Source organism: Lissotriton vulgaris, unplaced genomic scaffold, assembly GCF_964263255.1.
Source record: "Lissotriton vulgaris unplaced genomic scaffold, aLisVul1.2 SCAFFOLD_372, whole genome shotgun sequence".
In the NCBI taxonomy this organism is placed as follows: Eukaryota; Metazoa; Chordata; class Amphibia; order Caudata; family Salamandridae; genus Lissotriton; species Lissotriton vulgaris.
Window position 1 is genome coordinate 893,271 of NW_028252847.1, and position 21,483 is coordinate 914,753.

Genomic DNA, 21,483 nt, shown 5'->3' on the forward strand with positions numbered 1-21,483 from the left:
GGAGCCTAGTTTATTTGGCAATAGAGGGGTCAAATCGCAATAGCATGGCTGCTTTCAGCTGGGATTCTGGTGCAGGTGGATTCAGAGTGGACTTCTTGCCAGTGTGCCTTCTCTCAGAGTGAGAGGCTGTTCTTTGCTTGAGATGGTACTACCTCTCCTTCTGTGTTAATGAAGAGAGAAGTGCTACCTGTAATACTGAGATCTGGGCTTCACCCCTGTTTTGGGAACATAATTCAGTTCTACCCAATCCATACCCGATTTGTTTAGGAAAGCTAAAAACATGTCTGGATCCTGGCACTACTCTTGTTAATAATCCATGAAAATACCACAGAAGGTTGAGCACTTGAAAGCAGTGTGCAACACCAGGGATTTAAACATGAATTTGTCAAATACAAAATGTACTTTTTGTTAAGGTTCTTATATAGCTCTGCAATATCTAATAATGTCTGGTGGGGTTTCTTCGAGAGCCCTGTCTCCTTCGAAGAAGTTTTCCATTGACAGACCCGGTGGGAATTCCTATGAAAGGCTGACAATCTCTCAAACTATAAACAGGACCGGTGGGAGGACCGTTGGTGTGGCTGGTATAATGTTTTGTTGCATTTTTGTTAGAGTGCCCTGTCCACCATACCCTGAATCCAGCCCGTCTTTCTTTAGTGATTTTTCAATTTTGGTTTACATTTGAAGACTGTTCCTTTCCTTTATAGTTTGACAGATGGTCCACGGTCTGTCAGAGAAGCAGGCGTAACAACTTCCACTACCCCGTTGGACTATCGTGCACCATATTTAGCGATCTCCACCAATCTGGCTATCCCTGTGTCTTCAGAGGAGCAACAGGAGCTCCTCCAAAAGCACCTAAAGTTTGCTGAGTGCCATATTTCACACGGGTGCCCAACAGAATTTTTTGTTTTACTCCTAAAGTGAGAGTGTGCTTTTGATTTTTGTAAAATCAATAATAATGTACTTGATACACTGAGAACTTTCTACAAGGGAGTCTGGGTCATTTTTTCCTAGTTTTTTTCTGTTTCAGACAGCCAGTCTTTACATAATGATCCTGAAGAAAAGCAAGTAGGTCAGAATGCCTACCATAATATGCAACACAACAATATTGTTTATATGATTATTGGGTTATCATAAACAATATCTTCAATCCAAAAAAAGACAGATAGACAAACAGTTATCATATGTTTCACCTTGCTTCACATAAGACCGTATCTTCAAGACCATAATACATACAAAAACAAAACATTTTATAATCAAAACGTCAATTATCACTGATATTCTTTTAAACCTGTGCACATTTAATTTAATTATTTTCTTAGTAAAATATGACACTAAATATTATGTCACAGGATTTGTCTCTGTTAAATATATAGCCATTCATAATTAATATTTCTCCATAAAGCAATTGACTTAAACAATAATATATTTTGCACTATTCCTTAATATCTTATAGATTAATTTAATTGACAATACTTGTGCTGAATCAATGTGAGAGTCTCACACTTATATTGCGTTTCATTAATTATTCAAGTCAAGTCAAGTCAAAAGATTTATATAGCGCGCTACATACCCATAGGGTCTCAAGGCGCTTGAGGGGGGGTGGGGAATTACTTGTCGAATATCCAAGTTTTAAGTTGCTTTCTGAATGCTAGGTGGTTCTGAGTAAGGCGAAGGTGAGTAGGAAGAGAGTTCCAAGTTTTAGCTGCCAGGTAGGAGAAGGATCTGCCTCCCATGGTGGTTTTGTTGATGCGAGGTACAGTGGCAAGAGCTTGGTTGGAGGATCGTAGCTGACGGGAGGGGGTGTAGAAGGACAGTCGTGTGTTGAGGCATTCAGGTCCAAGTTCGTAAAGTGCTTTGTGTGCGTGGGTTAGGAGGCGGAAAGTAATCCTCTTATTTACGGGGAGCCAGTGGAGGTTTTTCAGGTGATCAGAGATGTGTTCTTTACGCAGGATGTCTAGTATGAGCCTGGCTGAAGCGTTCTGGATGCGTTGGAGTTTTTTCTGGAGTTTTGCGGTGGCACCGGCGTAGAGGGTGTTTCCGTAGTCCAGGCGGCTAGTGACCAGTGCGTGGGTGACCGTTTTTCGAGTTTCGGTGGGGATCCAGCGGAATGTTGTTTTGAGCATGCGAAGAATGTTGAAACAAGATGATGAAACGGCGTTGACTTGTCTGGTCATCGAGAGTGAGGAGTCCAGGATGACGCCCAGGTTCCGTGCGTGGTCTGTCGGGATGGGTGCTTTTCCAAGGGCCTCTGGCCACCAAGAGTCGTCCCAGGCGGAGGGGGAGGTGCCTAAGATGAGGACTTCTGTTTTGTCGGAGTTCAGTTTCAGACGGCTGAGCTTCATCCACTCGGCTACTTCTTTCATTCCTTCGTGTAAGTTGGTTTTGGCGGTGTTAGGGTCTTTGGTGAGTGAGAGGATCAGTTGAGTGTCGTCAGCGTAGGAGATGATGTTGAGGTTGTGTTGGCGAGCGATGGTCGCAAGGGGGCTCATGTAAACGTTGAAGAGGGTGGGGCTGAGAGAAGATCCTTGTGGCACGCCACAAATGACTTCAGTGGCCTCTGACTTGAATGGTGGGAGGCGGACTCTCTGGGTTCTTCCGGTGAGGAACGAGGTGATCCATTCCAGTGCTTTTCCTTGGATTCCGACGTTACTGAGGCGATGTAGAAGGGTGCTGTGGCAGACTGTGTCGAAGGCAGCGGAGAGGTCGAGGAGGATGAGGGCGACTGTGTCTCCGTTGTCCAGTAAAGTTCGAATGTCGTCAGTTGCAGCGATGAGTGCGGTCTCAGTGCTGTGTTTGGCTCGGAAGCCGGACTGTGAGGAGTCAAGGGATTTGTTGGTTTCGAGGAAGGCGGCGAGTTGGTTGTTGACAGCTTTCTCTATGACTTTGGCCGGGAATGGAAGAAATGTAAATGTAAATGTAAAGTATTTGTAGAGCGCACTGCTACCAAGCGGTTTCGTGGCGCTGAAGAAGCGAGATGGGACGGTAGTTTTTGAGTTCGGTGGGGTCAGCTGTGGGTTTTTTCAGAAAGGCGCTGAGTTCTGCGTGTTTCCAGCTATCCGGGAAGGTGGCGGAGTTGAGGGAGCAGTTGATGACATCACGGAGGTGTGGTGCTATGATGGAGTCAGCTTTGTTGAAGATGTGATGAGGGCATGGGTCAGTTGGGGATCCTGAGTGGATTGAGTTCATCAGGCGGATTGTGTCCTCAGTGGAGATTGGGTTCCAGTCGTTGAGGATGTTCAGGGGGGGTGAAGGTCCTGCAGAAGGTTGGGTGGGTTGGTCTCCGGGTCGGTTGTCGAAGCTGTTGTGGATGTCTGCGATTTTGTTGTGGAAGAAGGAAGCTAGGGAGTCGCAGAGGGCTTGGGAAGGGGTGATGTCGTTGGAGTTGGCTGATGGGTTGGTGAATTCTTTGACGATGTTGAATAGTTCCTTGCTGTTGTGGGCGTTGTTGTTTAGTCGGTCTTTGAATGCGACTTTCTTGGCAGATCGGATTAGTTGGTGGTGTATGCGGGTGGCGTTTTTGAAGGCGTCCCTGGTGCTGGAGTTTGGGTCTTTTTTCCAGGCCTTCTCGAGGGACCGACAGAGTTTCTTCGATTTCTTAAGATCATCGTTGAACCAGGAGGCGTTTTTGCTGCCTGGTTTGCTCTGACGTTTTTTCAGTGGGGCTAGGATGTCGGCGCTGTTGGATATGTCTCAGCCTACGATTAGTGTAGATAAGTATACTTTTATTTAATGTACGCATTTATTGTCAGGATAACATCCTCAGTCTTCAGACAAACACAGAATTATTATCAAGTCTTTTTCTGAACAACAAGGACAGCATTATGACTATAAGTCACAGTAGTGGAGGAGTAATGCTGTCTTCAATAAGATTGAGGCTTTAAGTGTCTGAAAAGACACTTGGTAGGGTGTTATGTATACCAACTCTGTATCCTACGTTGTAGGAAGAGTGAGAACCAGCATGACAGGAAGGAGGTCTGGAGGCAGCTGTAGTCCTAAAGATGCTGAAAAAGGCATCTGAGTTTGAGATGGTGGATTGATAGCAAAGGAACCCTTGGACCAGTGGTGGTAACGCCCCAGAAGCAAAGTGTTTCTTAGTAGGCGTGTATTTCCTGTGCGTGACACCTTAGCCCGGTTATAGCCCCTAGGCAAACCAAACGGACCTGCCAGGCAGGGAGTATGACCCTGGCCCCAGTAGGATGTGCCCGCAGTCGGCTTGGCCCGCCTCGTCCCTGCACTCGGAACCGCAAATCCCTGGGCTATGGAGCGCTCTGTCTGCACCGCATGTCCCTGTACCTACGACTCCAGCGTTCAGGACCTGGCCGTTCCGCAGGCAAGGTGGCGCCAGTGGCTTGGTACTGTTTCCGCCAAGGTAGCCCAGACCCCCAGGGCACTGGGGTCCCGAAGGCTGCACTTCCCACCCCAGCATCCCGATGGGCATGAAATGATCTTCTTACCCGTAAGGAATCCTGAAAGCACCGCGTGCCCCTGGGACAAGTGCGGGGCAGTGGCCGTGGAGTGGCCCAGTCGACTCCTTCCAGCACTCCATGCCCCACGCCAGGGAGGTTGACACTCCTCAATGCCCCCCGCACGGACGTGGTAAAATTGCTATGTTTGCCCTCAGACGCTGGCCGGCCCCAACAAGGAAGAGCGGGTGGCCGCCAGAACCGGTCCCCTCCCCTCCGAGGCGCAATACCAGGTGCCCTGGGGACAGTGGCGTTCTGGAGTAACAGGCAGCGCCGGGCGCCGGAGTCTCTGAAGAGACCCCCCTGCATACAGACATTATTGTGCCTCCAGTCCGCAGGGGTGGCCCGACAACGCCTCCGGAGAGGCTGCGGTCTGTCCTCTGCTTCTATGGCCAATCCACCATCTAGGTTTGGGAGGCTCGCCCCGGGGATAAGCTTGTGCGGCGCAGCAACAGCGAGGCCGTAACGCCATATTAGGTGAGATGAAGAGCGGCGCCTGGCTATAGGCAAGATGGCGCCCCATTGCACCTCGCTTGTTCTGGATGATCGAACGCTCTGGGCCGGGCGGCCTACCGTGGCCCAGACTGAAAACTGTGCAAGCCTGTCCATCATATTCGTTTGTTTGACTGGACCCGCTGGGGCTCGCTGTCTCTCACCCCTGTGGCCCTCGACGCGTGGCACCTGTGCCCTTTTTAATGAAGAATTGCCAGCCGCTGGTTTGCTCTAGTCACCGCCCGGTGCCATATCAAGTCGCCGCGCCACGCCTGGCCAGGGCCCTCCTGCCAATGAGGGACGTCCCACACCACTTTCCGGAGAACGGACGCCATCAAAGGCGCAGGGCAGGCCGAAGATTGGACCATGAGTCAGCCGCATAAAACGCTGGTGTCTACCAGCTTTCCTCCGATGTGCTACCAATGCGAGGGATAGGAGCACCTTTGATCGGCAGTTCCTTGCGGCAAAACCCCGCCGGGCAACCCCTGGGACTGCGTGTCCCGAGACCGCCCACAGCACCCGCCAGCGAACCCCCCTCCCCCCCCCCCCACCCCCCGCGGGGTTCTCCGACCCAGGCTCCCGGTGCTGCCCCAGCCTCCTCAGCGGCCCGCTGCTATGCAGGCCGCCTAGCCCAGCTCGACCTCCCGAAGAGGGAGTAGGCGGAGGGGGAAGAGAATGGCCCCAAGGACCACCTTACTGCAATTCCTATGAGAGGAAAAGAGTGTCCCTGAAGCAAGACGCGCGACGTCTGGAGCGGCAAAGAGGCTTCTACAATGGCGAGGGGAAGTTAAATACCACTCGCCCTGCCTGCCGCCCCGGACGTGCGTCACCGGCCCGCCCACCCTCCCGCCGGGACTCCACCTGCCCGGGGAGGAGTGGATGACCGAAGGTAGGGGGCGGGGCAGGCCCTCTGTGACTACGGGCACGTCCTCCTGATAGCCACCGGGTGGCCTCGGACAACCGCAAAGTAGTAACAGCCCAGTCAGTGCATGTCCATGCAAGAGTACAGAATCAGAGGAGACGAGAAAGTACAGGATCGGAGCTATGACGGACCATCCAAAAAACCCTGTTTGGCCTGATCTGGAGAGCACCCCATTGTGCCAATCTTTAATTATCAACAAAGAGCTATACGAACTGTCTACAGACTTACGCAAACAAATGATGGACGGAATGCTGACAATGCAAACCTTCTCCCCCAGTCAAAAGATCTGGGTTAAATCCATTGTTCTTTTGCCCTCTACACCACCCTAGTTTGGACCCAACCATACGCAAATCAGTGTTGACCCTGTGCCCCATGGGAACAGTCCTGACCGAACTGCCAGGTCAGGTCCTCCCTGGACCCTAAACAAGCATCCTGGGACCAGGTCAGGGTATGTCCCCCTTCTTCAGCCAGGCTAGCTTGAATCCAGGGGCATAGTGAGCAAGGGACCCATGTCTGGGCATACCCATCCCACTTAGGGTGAAAAGTGCTACGCAAACAAATGATGGACAGGCAGGGGGCGTGGCCTGGTGCTGATGGAGACAGGAGTCTGAATCCGAGCTACCGCCGGTGACCTCCTTCCCAATCCCATCCTGACCGATACTGGGGCCCCCTAAGAGCTGAAATTGACCCCTCAGCATCGAAAACCCGAGTGATGGAGGGCAGCAGAGATTGTGCCGAGACTTGCTAGGGAGCAGCCGTGACGGGCGAGAGACCGCAGGACTGGGAATTGGCTCAAGATGACAGTTGCGACATATTGGTGAAGGCCGGGGAGAGCCGAGGCGGAGACGGGCTTGTATGCAGGTCACCAGAGCCCGCTCTGCATAACACCCAGGCAGCGACTTTCCCACTTGAGTAGGCCCGCAGCTACCTACACAGGGGCTCCGACCATGCTGCGACTCACCGGAGGAGGCCGAGCAGTAAAGCCCGGGGAGTGCAAGCCCGTGACCATAGAGCAATTGCTTGACGAGTGGTGAAAGCCGCGGATGTCTGCTTGATTCCCCCCCCCCATCCCCCCCCCCCCCCCCCCCCCCCCCCCCCCGAGCCGGCCTGCAGAATCGGCATTGCGGGGAGGGGTGCAGCACATGCTCACGGGCAGTGGAAAGTGCTGAGGAGCTGGGCGTTTACTGCAGACCAAGAGGGGCCTCCTTACGCTGCAGGGGGCGCTGTACTGCCCGCACTGCCACAGGACAATGGTGCATAAAGACTGGTACCCCTCTACAGAATTGGGAGAGGGGACACATACTCAGGGAATGGAGAAGCTCGGGCCCGACATTACGCCGCAGGGAGGAACACAGCAGCCATATTGCATGCTTGCAACCACAAGGCTTGATCCCCCCCCTAAAATGGCGGCAGAGAGCATTGCAGACTAAAGAGGAGGGGAAGACGCCTGGGGCCAGGATCACCAAGCTGCTCAGGAGATCTGCACTTGGGGCTCCTGGGGCACTAAAGAACTCGCCTGGCGCGGGGACAGCCCAGAGCTGTTGGACAGCTGTGCAGGCCCATCAAATGTACCCAAAAGACGCCAGCGAAGGTGAGGAGTGGGAACTTGAGGGTCGAGATGCCATCGCTTAGGAGGGGAGGGAGCACCTTTCACGTCCTTCGAGCATAGTAAGCACGGAGGTGCGCCCTGTACCCAACATATGCCCCAGTCCCCAGCCAGAGAATATCCACAGGCAGCAGAGTGAGAGGGCCAGTTCAGTGCTGAGCCATAGATCAAAGCTTGAACCAGCGGACTATATGGCGGAGCAAGAATACCATTTCTAAAGACCAACTACCTATAGGACATGGAGGTTTGGAGAGAACCCACAGAGACACCTGAACTAAGGCCCTTCCTGACGCCGCATAACGAGACTGCAACATGGGGTGGAACACCAAGAGACGTGACAATCACGTAGGGGGGTCCAGAAATTAACAGATGCCCCATCAAGGGGAGATATCACTCCAAGATATCCTGCAGGCTATAGAAAAATCCCAGGCTGCGGTGGAGACCAAAATTGACACGATTCGGGAAGATCTGGGCCTACTGCGAGCATATCATAGAAAGCTGACGGACCATTTTACAGCTGTAGAGGCTGAAGTAAACAACCTGAGACCACCAGTTCAGGCGACTGCGCGCAAAGTCAGGACGCCGAAAATCGAGCACGCCGGAATAACATTAGGGTCATATTAAGGAAATATGGTGGCATACCCGAACAATAGTTGCGCTCAGCTGTGGCGGAGGAGGGCCTATCAACGTTCTTTGCCGTGGAGAGGGCGCACAGAGTCCCCACTCAGGCACCGCTGCCTGGCAGACCACCACGACCGGTAGTGGCCCGTCCCCACTTCTATAAGGACAGAGATCATATTCTGAATCAGGCTCGTCTCAAAGGGCAACTCAAGGTGGACAACAGCATTGTTAGAATTATTCCCGATTCCTCCCGGGAAGTGCAGCGCCAGCGAGTATCCTTCATCACGGGCAATAGGAAATTGCGCCACATAGGCGTGTCCTATTCAATGGTATTCCCAGCCCGGATCCATGTACTATGGGAGGGGGGTACCACATTCTTCACTACGCCTCACGAGGTCTGGGAATGGATAGAGGAACAGGACCCCAAGGAATGAAGAAGAGAGGACAAAGACCCCACGGAACTGAACCATGCACGCTCCCCTGACAAAGGGCAGAAACCAAAGGGTCACCCTACGATGGAGGAGACACACAGAGACAGAGCGAGTGTGATTGCTGCGGTGGCCTCCATGAGCAATGCAAGCATTCGGGACACTCCCTTGCATTCTGAGGGGGAACACAGGGATTCAGACTCAGACACCAGCACGAGCGCGATGGGAGAAGTTGACCAGGCCCTGCCGTGCATAACACCCAGATCAGCTGACGACCTGAAGCAGATAGAGCACGCAATTATAGCCGGAACTATATTGCTGAGCAGTGGGAAACAACACCAGGGTCACCCTGCACTAGGACAGGGGGGGCCTCTGTACACTTGTATGTGGCCTGTACATGAGGAGGAGGAGCCGGGGGTTGGAGAGGACGGTTGTCCTCCAGGCGAACACTGGCTTAGTCACCACTTTCGGACTACGACTGTTAAGGCACTCCAGTGCTAGGTTTGGATGGGAGAAATATTCTCACTTGTCCTGGGGAGTGGGAGTTGGGATGTTTATCTAGTTTTATCAATAACAGGTGGGGGGGCGCTGCTGTCGTCAGGGAGAAGGGCTATGGCACGACATCCCGCACGGGATTTCTGCGTGAGACACAAAGTGGGTCTTGGTACAGGGGCACGACCAGGGGAGATCATGAGCACTCATGCAACCGACAAAGGCCACCTATAACATAATATCATGGAATGTTAGAGGCATGCACTCCATGCACCAACAGTATAAAATATTCTCTCTGTTGACCAGGCGGGGAGTGCAAATAGCTAAGCTCCAAGAGACCCACACATTGGCTACAGAGGGGGCGGCACTGCGCAGGCGCTGATGAGGCCAAGCATTTTACACATCATATTCAGCATTAGCCCGAGGGGTCCTGATCTGGGTACGGGCGGGGGTCCCCTTCCAACCTATTGAGCACAAAATTGACCCTGAAGGGCGTTATGTGCTTGCCCCTGGGAGACTTGATGGGCAGGATATCACCCTTGTCAATGTGTGTGGCCCAAATGTGGATCACATTTGCTTCCTGAGCGGTTGTCAGGTGTCCTGGCACCGTACATGACTGGGTCGGGGTTAAATATTGGGAGATTTCAATTGCATAGCAGACCCCGAACTAGACAGATCAAACCTGCCACTCAGAGACTCCCCTGTGCATATTGTAGCTCGATACTTTCGGGACTGGCAAACTCACTGGGGCTAGTGGACGCATGGCGCAGCACATATCCGACTGACAGGGACTACTCGCACCTCTCCCACTCCCACGATTTGCATGTACGCCTAGACACTTTATTAAGTACACCGGACCTTTGCACCCAACGTGGGGGGGCGGAGTACCCGACCAGAACGGTCTCTGACCACAACCCACTAATGCTCTGGTTAAAGGGGGTGAAGGGCGCCATTACAGCCCATCCCTACTCAAACCGGAAGCCCTGGAAGATCAAGTCTTCCAACACAAGACTAGGGAACATATCATATGATACAATATTTCGCTAACAATGCAGAATCCACATACTCTAGAATCACGGAATGGAAGGTCTTTAAGGCCGTAATCAGAGGGTGGTGCATGGCAACATCTATCGGGGTTCGTAGGATGCTTACAGCAGACGGAGAGAGAGCGCATGTGACACTCAAGAACTTAGAGCGTAGATGGCTGGAACATCCGGAACTGAGTCAGGAACTGCTAGAGGCCAAAGAAGAGGTAGCAGTACAGAAAGAGCGACTGAGCTGCTTTGACTACCATAAGTATACAGATAGGACGCATGCTGAACGAGACAAGGCAGGCCACCTGTTGGCATGGCTAGCCAACCCGTCCAAGCGGGGCAGTACTATATTGGCAATTCAGGACCAGATAGGACGGCCCCCTACATAGGCAAGAGGAGATTAATAACTGCTTCCATGACTACAATGCCCACTTATACAAAAGTTCTGGCAGCCGCGAAATAGATAGGATTACAGACTATCTGTCACCCCTCAAGGCTTCACACCCTTGAGGCGGGGGAGGCAGAGTTACTGGGGGCTGCAATAACAGAACAGGAAATCAGGAGGGCAGTCAAGGCCATAGCAAGGGGGAAAACCCCAGGCACCGACAGACTACCCCAGGAATTCTATGCCACATACCTTGCAGAACTAGCACCTAGATTAGTGGAACTACAGGCGGAAACATGGGAAGAAGGTAGTCTACCACAGACAACACGGGTGGCGGTAATGATCACCCTGCTCAAGCCAGACAAGATCCCAACAGAGTGCAAAGCATACTGACCACGGTTGATGCTAAATTTAGATTTTAAAATCCTAAGTAAGATATTGGCCACCAGACTGTTACCAGATATGACCTCCTTTGTACATCCCGACCAAGCAGGATTCATTCCTAGCAGAAATACAACCCTCAACATCTGGCATCTTTTCGCAGTCCTACAACAGGGTACAGAGGAGGCCCCGGAAAGAGCGATCTTTGCTATCGTTATTGAGAAAGTATCGATAGTCTCGAATGGGAATTTTTGTATGCTGTGCTCTCACGAATGGGGCTTGGACCGGGGTTTGCTCAGTGGGTTAAAATACTGTATAAAGACCCAGTAGCGAGGGTCCGCACGGGCTGCACCATTTCAACACAATACCAGGTGGAGAGGGGCACGAGACAGGGGTGCCCCCACTTCCCCCTTTTATTTGCTCTAGCGATAGAGCCACTTGCGTGCATAGCACACTCGGGGATGCCCTATGAGGGTATTCGGCTAGCTGATCAGACACACCACATTACATTATATGCAGACGATCACCTGCTATTTCTAAAAGACACTGTTACAGCTTTTAGGGGGCCCGGTGAATGATGGATGAGTTTGAAACCCTTTCTGGACTACGCGTTAACTGGCAGAAGTCGCAACTCTTTCCGGTGACAAGGGGTACTCCACCCCCTCTGGGACTGGGGGACCTGCAGTGGGAGCCGCGCTATTTTAGGTACCTAGGTGTGAAAGTATATCACGACCTCACTGATGTTCAGGAGGGGAATGTGGGGGGGCCCTACGATCACTGAAAAGTTGTATGACATTCTGGGGAACGCTACCCCTGTCGGTGGCAGGCGAATTTCCTTACTGAGAATGATAGCTCTGCCCTGACTGCTATATTTCTTCACCACCCTTCCAGTGTGGATCACCAGTGCATGGTTTTGCTCGCTCGACTCTCTTATCACAGCCTTCATCTGTGGGCCAGGCAGAAACAGAGTGGCCTTGACCACGCTGAGGAGGGTGCAGGGGGAGAGAGGATTAGCGGTGCCGGATATGGAGAACTATTACCTGGCAGGACAACTCCAAAGCTTCACGCAATGGGTGGCAGGCAGTTTAGACCCAGAATGGAGGAAGCCCCCATTCACCCCGAATAGGGTGGATGTCATGAGCACATTAATGGGCACCATTACGCAGCGAAAGATAAGCTCCTCAGAACACAGAATGGTAAGGAACTGCTGGCCCAGATGTCTCCAAAAGACAAAAACCAAACATCCTTACTCCCCGGAGATGTCAGTGGCATTACTAGAGGTGCTCTCACATGGGGGCCACTGGAAGGGGTTAGAGGAGTGGACGCAAGCGAGAGTCACTAAAATAGGGGACCGATATGGCGATGGGGAACTACTTACATTCACGGCCTTCTGAGCAAACTGGGACATTCCGTAGGGACACTTTTTACTATATGGGGCGTTACAGGGGCCAACCAAACCACCCACGCACTCCACATGTGAATACATAAGCCTAGCCGGAGAGACTAAGGGCTAAGTGGGAGGCAGGCCTTGGGACTCATATGGAGGATAAGGATTGGGAAAATACACTCCTCTGGGCCACTAAGGTATCCCATAATTACGATTCCAGTTAATTAGTTTTTACACCCTGCATAGAGCGTACATCACACCAGACAGAATCAATCGCCATTTCCACCAAGATGGTGTGAGCTGCCCTCGCTGCCAGGAGATTGGAGCTAACTACATTCACATTATGTGGAGCTGCCCTCTGCTGTAAGGGTACTGGCAAGAAGTAATTAGGGAAACCGCGTGTGTCACAGAGCAGAAGATACCATGCACCCCAAGCCAAGTGCTGCTCAACCTGCTCCCCCACTCCGCCAGGACCAAAGTCACGGTGAGGTTCCAGGACCTAGCATGTACATTAGCAAAGCGCAAACTAACAAGCAAATGGAAGGCCCCAGCGGGTCCTGGGGTGCTCAGCTGGAAGCGAGAATTGGAGAAGTGGGCGGGCTGCGAACATAGAATACTGCTTCGGAATGCACAACGAGGCATAGGCAGACCGGAAAGAGTGCAGGCTTGGGGTACTCTAGTAGACGACCTGAAGAATGTCGACCAAGATTACACTCCCAGCACCCCACAGGCCAGGTCTTGACCGGTTAGCCCTAATAACTAGGAACAGGAGGGGGTGATGAGGCATCATAAACCGACCATAGCACCCTGACATCTACAGATGTGAAGGTTTGCGTGAGTCTGGCCTCAGGTGTGGCATACGGAGAGTGAGTCCCAGACCACACATGCGACGGCAGTCAATGCGACATGTTAGTCGACAGCAGCGAGGGGTGGGGAGAAGGCGGGGGGGACAGTTGGGGAGGAAATGTTAGACCCTTATACTATATGGATGTTCCTTACAACTGACGTTGCATAGTACGGCGGAACGTATCACGGCAAGAAGGGGTATAGACAAGATGCCAGCTAATCAGCTAGGAATGGCACTTTCAACTATTCACCAGAGATGTGCATGAACAAGAAATGACATGAGTATGTATTGATGATACCTAAATGCCAATAAACTATGTTTAAAAAATAAAAATAAAATGATGGACGGATTGCTGACAATGCAACCATTCTTCCCCAGTCAAAAGATCTGTGTTAAATGCATCATTCTTTTGCCCACTACGCCACCCCAGTTTGGACCCAGTCAACAGACTGCCTGCTACAGGGACTATTAGTCCCAGGATAACTGTTTGTCTGTTGATGGAGGAGGAGTGGCCACATCTTCTACATGTTATATAGTGCCGAACTGTCAAATGCAGCTGAATGCCACGCCACTGTAGCTGCCTGGTAATGGGACTACAAATCCCATGTGACCTGTTGCCTGCTGGGGGAGAGACCACATCTTCAACGTGCTATGTAGCCGTACTGTCTCCTGCAGCACCGGATGCCAAACGCACGTCTTCATTCAGCCTGTAACTGTTAGTTTAGCTGAGAGGCTGCTCTGCATTTCCCTGTATGCAGGCAGCTGCACAAAGTAACTTCACAACTGGGAGCCCCTAAAGCAATGGTGAAAGTGACACAGCTCAGAGCTCTGCAGTCATGGACTGTCTGCACAACAATTTGAGTTCTGTTCAGTTTCATAAAGGTGGCTCAGGCCCGCTCACCGCAGGGGCCTCTCACTAGTGCCTTTACTTATATTTCAGGTTCCCTGCAGCAGTGAGGTCAGTTAAGAAAATGAAATGAAAAGAACAGATTGCAATACTTTGTGAACTTCTGAAAATATATTTAGTTTGACAAATAAACGTAAGTTAGCGTATAGCAGCCAAAGAAACTATATATCAGTTGATTATAAACACTTTTATTACGTAACAGTGTTGTCTCGGAAGTGTGCAAACATCAACAGGTTTCACAAAAACCAAACCAAATAGGTACAGTTAGGAAAAAAGCATTCCAAATGGCCAGTACATATATTTAAAAATAGGTTAACCCGTTGCAATTCAAGTCTGTAAAAACATATAATAAGGAAATTGGCTTTAAATGGTTACAATAAAGATATGTATCCAGGATGTACATCTGTCAATGACATACAGTCACAGGAAGAGCTGACCTCGCAGCACCTCTGTGACTTGGTGCCTTGTTATTGTGCTTTTTTGATGGGTGCCTCTTTGCCTAATTTTTCTTTTTCTTTTTCAGTCTTTCCTGTCTTTCGTGTTGTTCTGTTGTGTCCTCTGTGCATGTTTTTTTCTGCCCCTGTGGCCCATCCCCCCTGCGGTTTCCAGCTCCCGCCTTCCAGCTGCGCTTCTCTCCCCCTTCCCTATTTAATGCCGGCCGCTGCGAGGGAGCGCAAGCAAGACCCCTAACCTCCTGACCAGGGACCTGCTCTCTCCCCCAGCAGCTCAGCTGTTGTGCGGCCGCCGCTGACCCCACTTCACCTCTGCCAGTACGTGTTCGAGGCCTCTGTCTGCCTCTCTGCTTGTGTCCGTTTTTGTGCTGTCCTTGTCTGAGTCTGTTATTACTGTACCCTGGTGTCTTGTTATTGTGCTTTTTTGATTTGTGCCTCTTTGCCTGTTTTTTCTTTTTCTTTTTCGGTATTTCCTGTCTTTCCTGTTGTTCTGTTGTGTCCTCTGTGCATGAGTTTTTCCTGCCGCTGCTGCCCCTGTGGCCCCTCCCTGCCGGTTTCCTGCACCCGCCTCCCAGCTGCGCTTCCCTTCCCTATTTAATGGCGGCCGCTCCGAGGGAGCACGAGCAAGACCCCTGACTTCCTGGCCAGGGACCTGCTCTCTCCCCCAGCAGATCCCGCGTCACTTCTGCCAGTAGGTGTTCGAGGCCTCTGTCTGCCTCTATGCTGTGTCTGTTTTTGTGCTGTCCTTGTCTGTGTCTGTTATTACTGTGCCCTGGTGTCTTGTTATTGTGCTTTTTTGATTTGTGCCTCTTTGCATGATTTTTCTTTTTCTTCATCTGTCTTTCCTGTTGTCCTTTTGTGTCCTCTGTGCCCGTTTCTTCCCACCACTGCTGCCCCATGGCCTCTCCCCCCTTGCTGGTTTCCCGCCACTCCCACCTCCCAGCTGTGCTTCCCTCCCCTACCCTATTTAATGGCGGTCGCTGCGCGCCAAAGGCAAGCCCGCATGCACCCGTCCGCGACCCTTCAGTATCCAGCACCAGGGACCCTGGATCTCCGGCCCCCCACCGCTACAACAGAGCTGCCCTCCTTGCACTCAACCCGGCAGGCACAACTGCCAGCTGTCTTCATCAAACACCACCCACGGCCAGTTCTCCTGCCATCACTGCTGCCAGACCTTCACCTCCATCCGCACCCCTATGGCCACCGCACTCACGTTGTACGCCAATACCACCGAAGTCCATGTGCTCCATGCACAGCCATGCCATAGAGATCTGGACTTCATCGACACCCTCTCACCAGACACCACCTTCACAGAAACCTAGACCGCCCCGACATCGCCTCTGCCATCCCTGACGAATACAAGATTAAGAGAAAGGACCGCCCCAACGGCCCAGGAGGAGGACTTGCCATCGTACACAAGAGCTTCCTCCGACTCACAACCTTTAGTTCGAGCGAAAGCCTGCCCACCACCGAACCCCTCCATTTCAAGATCCAGACCAGCCCCAGAAGGACCCTAAGAAGCACCCTCAGCTACAGACCTCCTGGACCTCAAACTGTGTTCAGCACCACCTTCGTCAACCTCATAGCACCCGACGCCATCACCTCCATGGACAACATACTTATCATAGACCTCAACTTCCACCTCGACAACATCACCAACCCCAACTCCGCCACCCTCCTGTACAACCTCACCAACCGTGGACTGAATCAACTTGTCACCACCCCCACCCACAGGGCAGAACACACCCTCAACCCCATCTTCATAGGAGGTAACAACATCCACTTCAGCCACACCATGCAACCGTCATGTACGCACCACCACTGCGTACACTTCCACGTCGACAAACCCACGTCGACAAACCTGCACCCCAACCTACAGGAAGAAACTGGAGCACAATTACTGAGGAGCAGCTGAACTCCACCCTCAACCGCGATGCCTACACCACCTCGACCAACGACAACCGCGCAGCCAAAGAACTCCACAGATGGATCTCCAACTGCGGAGACAAGCTTGCACCCCCACCTACAGACGACAAACAGAGCCCCAGAAAAGCTGCATAGTGCACGGCTGACCTCAAAGAATCCAGACGCACCTGCAGATGTCTTGTCTGAAGAAGACCTGGAGAAACAGCAAATCCTCGGAGGACCGCATCACCTACAAGAACATCATGACAGAATACCGCCAACGCTTCAGATACATGGGATGGATCTTCATCCAGAACAAGATCCTCGCCAACTCCAGCAGCTCCAAGGAATTCTCCAGCATCATCCAGGAATTCACCAAACCCCCCAACAAAAACACAGATATCGACCCCTCCCAGGACCTCTGCAACAAGCTTGGCTCCTGCTTCCATCAGAAAATCAAGGGCCTCTACAATAACTTCAGCGACCAGACACCCTACACCGAAACCACTCCTCCCTCCAGCAACGCCGCCAGCCCACCATCTCCTCCTGGACCCCGGGCACCACGAAGCCACCACTTCGACCATGAAAGCATCCACTCTGGAGCCCCCATGGACCCCTGCCCACGCACTTTTTCCACAGAACCGCCACCACCATCGCTACGGAACTACGATGCGCAATCAACGCCACTGGCATCTTTCCAGACGACTGGAAACTCGCAGAAGTTAGACTCCTACTCAAGAAGCCCTCAGGAGATCCAACGGGCCTCAAGAACTACAACCCATCTACCTCCTCCCCTTCGCGGCAAAAGTCACAGAGAAGACCGTCAACCTCCAACTAACGAAATTCATCGAAGAAAACTCCATCCTAGACCCCTCCCAATCCGGAATCTGCAGCAACCACAGCACTGAGACCGCTTTACTCGCCGCCACAGAAGACATCCGCACCCTCCCTGACCAAGGACACACCGCAGCCCTGATCGTACTCGACTCTCCCCAGCCTTCGACACTGTCTCCCCTACACACTCACCGCCAGACTCCACAAAGCCGGCATACATGGAACCGCTCTCGACAGGCTCCACTCCTTCCTTACCGGCAGAAGCCAAAGAATAAGACTTCCACCCTTGTTTTCCGAACCCATGGAAATCAACTGTGGAGTACCCCAAGGATCGTCGCTCAGCCCCTCAGACGACACCTAGGTCATCCTCTCCCTCACCAAGGACCCTATCACCACCAGACTCTACTTCCAGGAAGGAATAAAGGATGTTGCATCCTGGATGAGCAGCAGCTGCCGGAAGCTCAACTCAGAGATGACAGAGGTCCTTGTCCCCTCCCCCTCTGCATGGGACAACACCTGGTGTTGTGCTATGCAGCTCCCCTACCCCCATACCCCACGCCCAAAACCTCTGCATCATACTCGACTCCTCCTCCTCTGTGGCCTGACAGGTCAACACCGTCGCATCCACCTGCTTCAATAACCTCTGCATCCACTGAAAGATCTTCAAATGGTCACCCATGCACTCATAAATAGCAGACTGGACTAAGGAAACGCCCTCTACGCCGGAATCAAAAGGTCTCTGCTCCACAAACTATCCAAACCATACCGAACACCGCAGCAAGACTCGTCCTCGGCATCCCTTGACACGAACACATCACCCAGCACCTGTGTAACCTCCACTGGCTCCCACATCAAGAAAGGAGTAACTTTCAAGATATTAACCCACACCTACAAATGCCTCCATAACACTGGACCCCGATATCTCAACAACATAATCTACTTTCACGTACCCAAAAGGACCCTCCGATCCGCCGACCTCACCCTCACTGAACCCCGCGCATCCGCAGAACAAGAGCCTTCTCCCACATCACGGCCAAGACCTTGAACGAGCTGCCGATCAACATCAGACGCTCCCCCACCAAGCACATCTTCAGGAAGACCCTCAAGACCTGCCTCTTGGACGGACCGGAGCGGCTCCCTACCTCCCACAGCACATTGAGACCCTCACGGGTGGGTAGCGTGCTTTAAACTTCCCTGATTGATTGATAGAAGTATCTTGGGCCACGCCGGTGACGGTCAGGTGACTCTGGTCAGTGGTGACGGAGCTAGTGTCACTCCTACTCGTTGAAATGTCACTCATAATTACCCTGAAAATATGAAAATGTCACACATAGCAATCTGAAACCTTGGCAGCTATGCCTAATTTGGGCCTTGATTCTGAGTTGTATGAGGATATAGAACTGTATTAAATATAAGGAATAACCCAAAAACACAGGAAGATTAGAAAAAATCTTTTTTTTAAATTTTCGCTTTGACATATGACTTATGCCACACTATTTGATCTGGTGAATAAAACTGAATGATATTTTTCTCTATTTACTTTGCTATGTGCCATGATGTGCATTTGAAAAACACGGTAAATAAAACGTTAAAAAAAATAAAATGTAAAAATAAATAAGCTGCCCAGTTTAATTGCACCCCTAACACATATTTTCATATATTTAATGAAATATAAACTGTCACTTCCAGTTGACAACTTTCTGTAAATACTCTTTAGTCCTCTGCATCATTCTTTTGAAGATGCTCATGTGCAATAAAGCTGTAAATACTTTTTTACAGCAGCAACCAAGGGTGAGACCCTGTATGTGGACTGTGTGTATGTTAAAAACATCCTTATTTGTGACATCTAAAAACCCAGACCCTGCCACAAAATGCTTGTTTGTGTGTATTCACTCCCAGAGACTGGAGGTGAAGGTTTTTTAAGTGCCCAGCAGAGGGCGCGCCTCGCCTTCTGATGAAATCCACTGAGCACTTTGTATGAAAGGAAGAAGGGTTTCCTGTTCCAGGTCATCGGTGGCAGAGACAGCACCACCAACGGATGCTGATATTGTGCTTCAAGGCCTGTACTAAGTCTGCCTTGGCCTTTCTACCGGCTGCATTATACCAGGAACTTGTGTGGGCCCTTTTGTTCCGTTTAATCACCCGGGGTTTAAATACCTCAGCTAAAGTGCTTACTAGATCAGTATGGAGTACCTGCAACTTAGTGTGGAAGTCTGGGGGAAGAGGTTGTGTGATTAAAGCACAAACCACTTCAAGTAAGGGCACTATCCGAGAGTATAAATTGCAAACTTCTTCTGGGCGTGCTCCCAATTTATCCCACCTGACTCTACGTCTATCGTTAGATAGAATGATCCTAGTATCAGGGTCCTCAGATCCCATCGTGTTGACTTTGGTGACTCCGGGGGGGGGGGGTGAGTTCCAGGATTAGAGTGTTGTGGTGACTTTCGGCTCTAAGAGCAACCCTTAAATCAATGACTCTGGGCCATAACCTTGTTTCCACTAATATGTAATCCAGCCTCGACTCTTGACCAGGCTTGTTAAACGTACACTTCGGTGGCATGTCCGATGGCATGCGACCGTTGCAGGCCCTTATTGAATGGTTGAGAGTTAGTGCCGTGATCTGAATAGCTAGGGGAGACCATGACCTTGGCGAAGGCACCTGAGTCGGTGGTATAGACCAGTAATCATCCTCTTCCAAGGATGCCCCATCCCTTATGCCTGCTAGAGGCTCAAAATGGCAATTCAGATCACCCCCTACCAAAACGTGGTTGTCACTGGTGATGGTATTTAGAAAAAGGGACAACTCCTCAATAGTTCTCGATTCACTAGTTATGCTAACTGGTCGAGAATATACATTGAACAGAGCAAGCTTGAAAGTGTTAGGACTTCTAGAACTACGCATTGAACATCGTCAGAGTGAGTGTTCAATATCTTAGCCCTACAACCCAGGTGAGAGCCCACCCAGATAGTAAGACCCCCGGACGGACGTCCCTTCCCTCCCCAGCGTGCCGGCACATTAAATGATGCAAACCCCCGCGTAGTTTTTCCTCTCGGGCCCAAGTCTCTTGGAAGAGGCATACATCATTTTCATCTATAAAGGATCCCCACTCCAGGCAAGCCATTTTATTGGGCAGACCTGCTACATTCCAATATCCACAATATCGTTAGTATGCCTGGATTACCACTGCTAGGGGAACTGCCCTCCACACCCCTGAGGCCTCTTTCATTCAATCTTACACCAGTTGGAGGACCTAGTGAATTGACTGACATATTTGTGCCTATATCTGGATTGGTCAAGCCTGTTCTAGGAGAAGGTATATAGACTTGCGGGACTGGTGACTTTACAATTTCCAAGTTACTACCCTCAGTCCTATCTCCTTGATTGTTTGTGGTGCTCCCTCTAGATACAGTCACTAAGTTGCTAGCTCCAGCTACTTGCAAGGGTCCCAGAGAGTCCCCTTGCTTGTGCTGCAGTCAATCGACCATATCCAAGCAGCTATACCGATTGTAAGTCGGAAAATGGGTAACTGTCTGGGGTTCTCCTAGCCTGTCCCTATTTGTCGTACCCGCCCCTCTAGCTTCCACACTCACCCAATCTGTTTCCGTCCCCAGGTTATAGCACAGGGTTCCAGGTGGATAAAAGTAAGATAGTGGAAGAGACTGTATAGCTGTCCCGGAATCGCAGTACAGCCAGTTGCATATGTGAGCTACAGTCTTTGTGTCCCTAATATTAAACAAGATACAGTCGCCGTTGATATTTTTTGGCCTATGACCCACCCAGGTAACCCTGCGTACCATCAAAATCTCACTACTGGTGTAACCTGGGAGCGGTCTGTTTTTGTTCAGGCGATCAGCAACTTTATTTTTAAGTGACATAAAGGATTCCCTAGCCGGATCATTTAGCTAGGACCCCTACGTAGGGACTTGAGTCTGGAGGAAGATCGATTCTAATTTTCTTTGTTGGTGCACTACCCAGTTGGGATTCGCGTGGGTCGTTGGGCTTAACCTTTTTGGCCATTATTGGTGCATTATCAGAAAGAGCGGTAGGTAGGTCCGTTTAGGGGTCATCACCAAAGGAGAGGCCAATAATGGTGATAGATTAGGCTTTTGTGGCAATGCCCCCCCTGAACCTTTTTAGTCTGCCCGCTACCCCGCATAGCTTTGTTGGTTTTTAGACAATCAACAGTAGCTAAGGATGCTTTTTCAATTTCTGTTAGCCTTAGCTCTATCTGGGAGAGTCTAGTTTCCAGTGGGTGAAGCAAAGACCTAAGGAGAGCGGCCATTTTTTGAGTGGATAATTCCTCCCTTGTAGGTGTTGTGATGCTAG

At 51.1% G+C, this 21,483-nt stretch overlaps 1 pseudogene across 1 annotated transcript in view; it reads left to right on the forward strand.

Moving 5' to 3' along the window:
- LOC147661243 (uncharacterized) overlaps positions 1 to 21,483 on the forward strand; it is a 161,767-nt pseudogene that overhangs the window by 94,768 nt on the left and 45,516 nt on the right. The window lies entirely within an intron of this gene.